General features: G+C 38.8%; 1 pseudogene; it reads right to left on the bottom strand.

Annotated features, from left to right (window-relative positions):
- Positions 1-3,206: 3,206 nt before the first annotated feature.
- On the bottom strand, positions 3,207-6,527 carry LOC136465839 (receptor kinase-like protein Xa21; annotated as a pseudogene).
- Between the last annotated feature and the right edge of the window lie 494 nt (positions 6,528-7,021).

The raw sequence follows: 7,021 nt of genomic DNA, 5'->3' as shown, positions 1-7,021 counted from the left end.
CATCTATTTCTTTTTCCTTTATCTTTCCTTCTATGTATTTAGTATATTTTCTTACTTTCATTTTGTTTTGTTTTTCTTTTTAATTTTATTCTAGTTATTTTTTTTATTTTTTTGTTTTCTATGTATGATGTTCTATATATGATTTTCACGTAGTATAAGTAGGATATGCTATAATTATTTTTGAGTATTCATAAAATACCCATGAGATGTTCTATATAGGTTGCTCATATAGTATCCATATGATATTTTTTTAAAAAATTCTGTTACGTGGTTTTTTATTTCTTGTTTTCCATTATGCTTTATTCTATCTTTTTATCACTTTTCATTCATGTTCTTTGTTCATTCATTTATGTATTTAACTTTTTCTGTCCATTTCATATTTTTTTCATTGTTTCCTACCATTCATATGCACCTAGAATTTTTTTCCTACATCTAAAATATTGTTGTCGTGAACTTAGAACATTTGTGTATGAAGGCAGAACTTTTATGATCTTGTGGTGATATTCACTTAAACGATTTCTTCTATAGCATAATAAGACCATTCTCATACTATTTATTAGGTATATTGTAGATTATTGTTATATTATTTTCTATATGATTAGTGATTTTTATTTTTTTTCATTACACATGATGATCAGGTTTATGATGTTCATGTAATATACATGTGATGTTCTATGATGTATTTTTATGATATTCATGTAGTATACATGTGGTGTTCTATAATGTATTTTGTGATGTTCTTATTATTTCTATTTTCTTTTTTATTTTATTTTCTTTTTACTTTTACTAATCTTTTCTTCTCTTTTTATTTTATTATCATTTTATATTTAAATTACTTTTTACTTTCACATACCAAAATATTTGGAGAAATAATTTGTGCATTTGTGATGTTCTTTAATTTTTTTCCTATTATGTGGTTTTTCCCTTATGCTTTGCTCCATCTTTTATTAATTATTCTATTTATGTCATTTATTTATTTATATTTTATACCTTTTGTTTTTTATTTTTATATTTCACAGATATTATAATACCTCCTTATGAACCTAGAATGTCTTTTTTTATCTAAAATATGAAATATTGGTTTTTTTTAATTTAGGACATTTATTTTATGAGTGTGGAACACCTTATCTTAGACCTATAACATTTCGTGTACTTTTAAAAAATACTCTATCTTCACGAGATAAATGTTCATTAATAATTTTTCATATAAATATATCTACATGGGGTCTCGATTGATGGATTTATTGTAATAATAAACATAATGATGGGTCAAAATTTAGCTTCGATACTTGGTTTACCAACTAAATATTTTTAAAACTTGACTGAGACAAATGCTTGGCACGCTTTTTGTAGGCATATATGCATGTGGAGAGGTCGTCCCGCTTTTACTGGTCAGTGTACGTACGAACTTTTACTGGCGTACCGACTGGTCATTTTATACGAAAGAGCCCAGAAAAAAGATCTGCACAAACATTATTTCCGTATACTTTACGGCAAAAACAGTCTATACATTCAGTCCGGTCGGCTCCCTTCCTCTAGCGGCTGCAGCAGCAGTATAACAATTTTTTTTATGAGGGGACAGCAGCAGTATAACAGAACATCACTCACAATAATTCAGCCAGAACAATATTTTTTAGTCAGTTTCAGCCAAGATTCAGCGAGCCGAACGGAGCCTAAGAGGGTGTTTGGTTTCTACATGTCCTCCTAAAATTTCTGTCACATCAAATGTTTAGACACATGCATGGAGTATTAAATATAGACTAATTACGAAACTAATTACACAACTTACGACTAATTTATGAGATGAATCTTTTAACCTTAATTAGTCTATGATTTGACAACGTGGTGGTACAGTAAACATGTGCTAATGACAGATTAATTAGGCATAAAAAATCATCTCGCAAATTAGCCTCCATCTATGTAATTGGTTTTGTAATTAATCTATATTTAATACTCTTTATTAATATCTAAACATTCAATGTGACATAAATTTTATGAGCGACTAAAGACCAAACACCCCATAACACACAGCAGCACCCGCAGCGTGCAGCCACACAACCAGGAAAAAAAAAGGCAGACGATTTGGACCATTATACACTACAAGAAAACTCAAACAGTCCTTAACGGCCCACGACGTGCAAAATCAAAACGGCCCATGACGCGCTGCGGGAACGCTGCGGCAGAAGACTTAGGGCCCGTTCGTTTAGGCTAATTTCCAGTAAGAACGTTTCCTGACAAATATAAAATACAGGTGCCTTCCGGCCCGATCGGTTCCAACGCTCCCGTTCCGCTCGAAACGAACGGGCCCTTAATGATTATGGTCGGCGCACGACTTGCTGCCGACCCGGTCGGCCTATAGGCGCCCCCGTCTGCGCCTAGGCTCGTGGTTCGTTGATACCGAAAGTGAATGACCATTGCATCAAACAAAAAGAAAGTGAATGACCAGGTGTGCAGCCCTGTGGCTAGAGCGGAAAAAAATTACATGAAAACTATATGCATCGAGTCTCCGTGAAAACCTCTCTCGGATGGAGGACGCGTGTCGATGAAAAGAAGTCTAGATCGCTGATTTAGCTGCTGGAGATGTAGCGGAGCCGTGCTTACAGCCGAGCCCAGCCTACGACGTCCAGGCGCGGAGCAGAGACACGCGTCAAGTAACGACGCATGTATGCACAGCTCCACGCTGCATACGGTTTCCATATTTTTTTTTTCTGCTAGAGCTAGATGGATAAGGCCAGTGTCACTAGAGACTCTTATCAAGAATCAATACTCGAGAATAGAGATCGCTGTAAGTTGATCCTTTGGCTCTTAGCGAGACGGTTGCAAGTCGATATTCGATGTTTCGGTGCACTGTTTTCTTTCTATTTTTTGAGACAAGCTTCCTGACCCGATCAACATGAACAGAGTCGAGCGTGGTCAATCAAGATACTACTCCGTATCCATCAAAGCGATTTGTGACACTCGACGAAAATGACTAATTGATGCTTAACCAAACCAATTTTTCAAATGTTCAAAAATCAAATCTTGATATGAACTGGTAGCCTTGGAGTATACACAACTTGTCTCTACAGCAGCACATATAATTTTGTAGCAGGGTAGTTCATCAATTTCAGCACACTACTCATGCCTGATTTGCCATCGTTATGCTAATTACATTCAAAGACAGTCTGATCTAATTACACAAAATCCACAGAAGCAAATGGATTGTCTCATTTAATCGCTGCGACATATGACTTTCTGATTGCATGCAAGTTAATGGCTACCTCTCTCATGCTCATTCTTTCTCTTGGTAGTGGAAGCGTGCAAGCAAGGGCAACTTGCATGAGGGATGGCACACATCGATAGGCCTCATTTTCGGTTGCTACTATTGCTTTATTATAGCCCTTGCATTCTTCATGGATATGAGCATCAATGATATGTAGCACCTGATCTGGAAAGTTCCTCTCTGCATAGCTAACAATGCTGAGTTCATCCCCAAAGATAGAATCAGTTGGCCTTCTGCCTATAATCATCTCTAGAAGTACTATTCCAAAACTATAAACATCCCCACATGTTGATGCATAAACAGTTTGAGCATACTCTACAAAAACATAAGGAAAAAACAATTAAGATTGCTTTATACAAACGTATATATAAGAGGGTATGGCAACATTTCTTATCTGTACCTTGAGCGATATACCCTATAGTTCCTGTCATAGCAAGTGAGCTACTATAACTTGATGATTGTCCAACTGCTATTGACCTAGAACCAACAACGAGACTTGCAATCCTGAAGTCTCCCAAATGAGCATTCATGTCATCATCAAGAAAAGATATTAGTTGGTTTCAAATCATAGTGGACAATAGGCCTTCCACAATCATGGTGTAAATAAGCCAATGCGTCGGCTATGTCAACGCATATGCTTATTAAGTCCAAAATCTTCAGAGCTACACGACCACGTTTCTGATGCAACCATGTATCCAAATTCCCATTCGGCATGAACTCATAAATTAAGGCTTTGAAATCATTACCGTTATTGTCTATACTTGAACATGCAGTTAGTATAGGAAGAAGGTTTCGATGCCGAATGGTTCTCAAAGCCTCACATTCGGTAACAAAACTTTTGTCTACAAATCTTGTCCCAAGGTCAAATACCTTAATAGCAACTTGGATTTTAGCTGGAGTTAACTTCCCTTTGTATACTAAACTATAACTTCCCCTTCCAATAAGGTTGGACTTTGAGAAGTTCCCTGTGGCTTGAGCTAGATCCTTGTAAGCAACTCTAGGAAATTTCTTGCCGAAAGAAAGCGGCAATAAGTATGGTCTTCTTGATGTCTTCTTCCCATGAATTATGGTGAAAATCAATATAATAAGTGACATGAAGCCAAATATTGGGATCAATATTTTGACCATATAGTTTATGATTCTTGCTTTTCTTGGATAAATGACATTGCATGAAGGCTCATGAAAATCCATGGCACCTCCACACAGTCCTAGGTTACCATTGAGTGAAACAATTGTCGCATTATAGAATACACCATTTCTTGGTATTTCTCCTTGGAAATTGTTGAAAGATAAGTCTAGTTCAGTGAGAGACTCTAAATCTTTCAGACAATGGCCCCGTTCGCTGGTCTGAAACTTGGCTGAAAAACACTGTTCCGGCTGGTTTGTTGTGAGAGAAAAACACTGTTTGGCTGGTTTGGTGAACAGTAACTTGAGAGGAGCAGCAGCCGGCTGGTTGGTCTGAACCAGACCAGCGAACGGCCCCAATCTGGGATGGGGCCTGACAAATTGTTATGCGAAAGGTTGAGCATGCTCAAGCTCTTTAGATTGCTAAAGGTAATTGGAATGTTTCCTGTTAGAACATTTCGGTCCAATCGAATGGTATATATCTGTTGAAATTGCCCCATACTTTTAGGAATTTCCCCATTTAATCTGTTGGATGAAATATCTAGAGTGGTGAATTGTCCGAAGTTACCAAACTCAACAGGGATGTTCCCTTGGAAATTATTATAGCTTAGGTTCCGCATCAACATTGGTTTAAGGTTTCCCAAGTTAGATGGTACAGAGCCGGAGAAATTATTTTCGGCTACAGAGAACTGTACCAACCGTGTAAGATTACCAATTGATGGTGGAATTTTCCCTGTGAAGTTGTTCGATTGTAGTCTTAAAAGTTGTAGATTTATCATCTTTCCGACCCATTCCTCAATGGTACCAGTAAGATTGTTGTTTACTAGTGATAGTTTGATTTAAGCCACTAGGTTTCTCAATAGTTGGGGGAACTATTTCAGATAGGTTGTTCCAACCCATCAGTAGATATTGAAGAGAGGTGGATAGATTAGCAATCGAATTTGGTATAGGTCCGTGTAGAAGATTATGAGTCACTGAAAGTGTATTAAGAGCGTGACAGTTTGCCAGGGCACCAAAGAATTGCCAGCCTTCACCCCTTGCTTCAAGCATGTTTACCTCAAGGTTTAGAATCTGCAACTGCGATAGGTTTCCAAAAGAGCTTGGGATTTTGCCAGTGAAATAGTTAACTGATAGGTCTATGGTTTCTAGACTTGAAGGATTACCTAGGGAAGTTGGAATTCGACCCACAAAATTGTTCCCTCCTAAGTAGAGTTCATGCAGATTAGGGAGGGCATCACCTATGTTTGATGGCAACGCGCTGCCTAGCATATTGGTGGTCAAGGATAATACCATAAGAGAAGATAAGTTAGACAGAGTGTCTGGAATTCCACCTGATAGGTTATTTTGTCCTAGAATCAACTCTACTATGTTTGGCATTTGCCAAACCTCATTAGGAATGCTTTCGTTTAGTTGATTGTCTGAAAGATTAACTTCCTCTAATGTGTATATCTTTCCCAAGGTTGGAGGGATGACTCCGGTGAGATAATTACCGTAAAGGAAGATCTTTTTGAGCCTTATCAGAAAGCCTATGTTAGAAGGAATATAACCCACGAGGTTGTTTTCAGAGAGATCTAGGCCGACTAAGTTGGAACAGTTTGTAAGCCCAACGGGAATAACGCCCTCTAAAAGGTTTCCCCACAGAGAAAGTTTGTTCGGGTTTTGGAGCTTGTTAAGAAGAGGTATGGAGCCACGGAAGCTATTGTTGCCAAGATCAAGTGTATTAAGGAAGGTCAGGTTTCCAAGAGAGGAGCTGATTTGGCCAACCAAGCTCTCGCCGATGAGGTTGAGCCCCGTGACGTGATATGGTCGCGTGGAGCTGCAGTTCACACCATGCCAATGGCAGAAGTGGATGCTGCTGGTGGTGTTCCAATTGCTCAAGGCCCTGTTCGCTTGAGCTACTTTTCAACCATGGAACGGTCTTTTCCTCTCACAATATTTCAGCATAAGCATTAGCGTAAACCAAATTTCAGCATAAGCGAACAGGACCCAAGGCTCTATGTGGATCGTTGGTGATGCCCTTCTTGAACTCTAGCAATGAGAGCATATCTGTTCTGTTGCTATGGATTGTGGAGCAACAGGTGTTGCCAACTCCCAAACACAACAGCAGCAATGGTAACAGTATATTGCCCAGTTTTGCCATTTGGCTTGGATAACACCCTTATCATATATATCTGCAAGGCATATTTTATAGCATAATTGCTTTACTAATGAACATCGACAACCACTAACACGAAGAATTTCAACCAGGAGAAAAGCTAAGAGAGACAGGGACGACGGATCAAAGGAAGAGTGTACAAGTCAGGAAGGCCTACCTGTGTTCGTCCGGAGCGCACAACACCTTTTTGATCTTTGGGTCAGTGAGTGCAATCTGCAATGCTATGAGAACCGTGAAGGTTGAGTTGGATGCTCGGCTGGTTGAGGGCTTGGGGCCTTATTACACGGGTTTAAGAACAGGTTCATTTTGCATTGTCCTCTCACCCACCACACACTTGCACTTCAGCTGCCACTGTCAAAACTTGCCTTTGCTTGACCGCCGCCGTTGCTGCAACGACGTTGAGTCCGTCGAACTTATCAGTTTGCACATGTGCTGGACTGCAGATACAGATACAGGAGTGCAGCATCGTGACAGGCTGA

Source organism: Miscanthus floridulus, chromosome 7, assembly GCF_019320115.1.
Source record: "Miscanthus floridulus cultivar M001 chromosome 7, ASM1932011v1, whole genome shotgun sequence".
In the NCBI taxonomy this organism is placed as follows: Eukaryota; Viridiplantae; Streptophyta; class Magnoliopsida; order Poales; family Poaceae; genus Miscanthus; species Miscanthus floridulus.
This window is presented reverse-complemented; position numbering and strand designations above follow the sequence as displayed.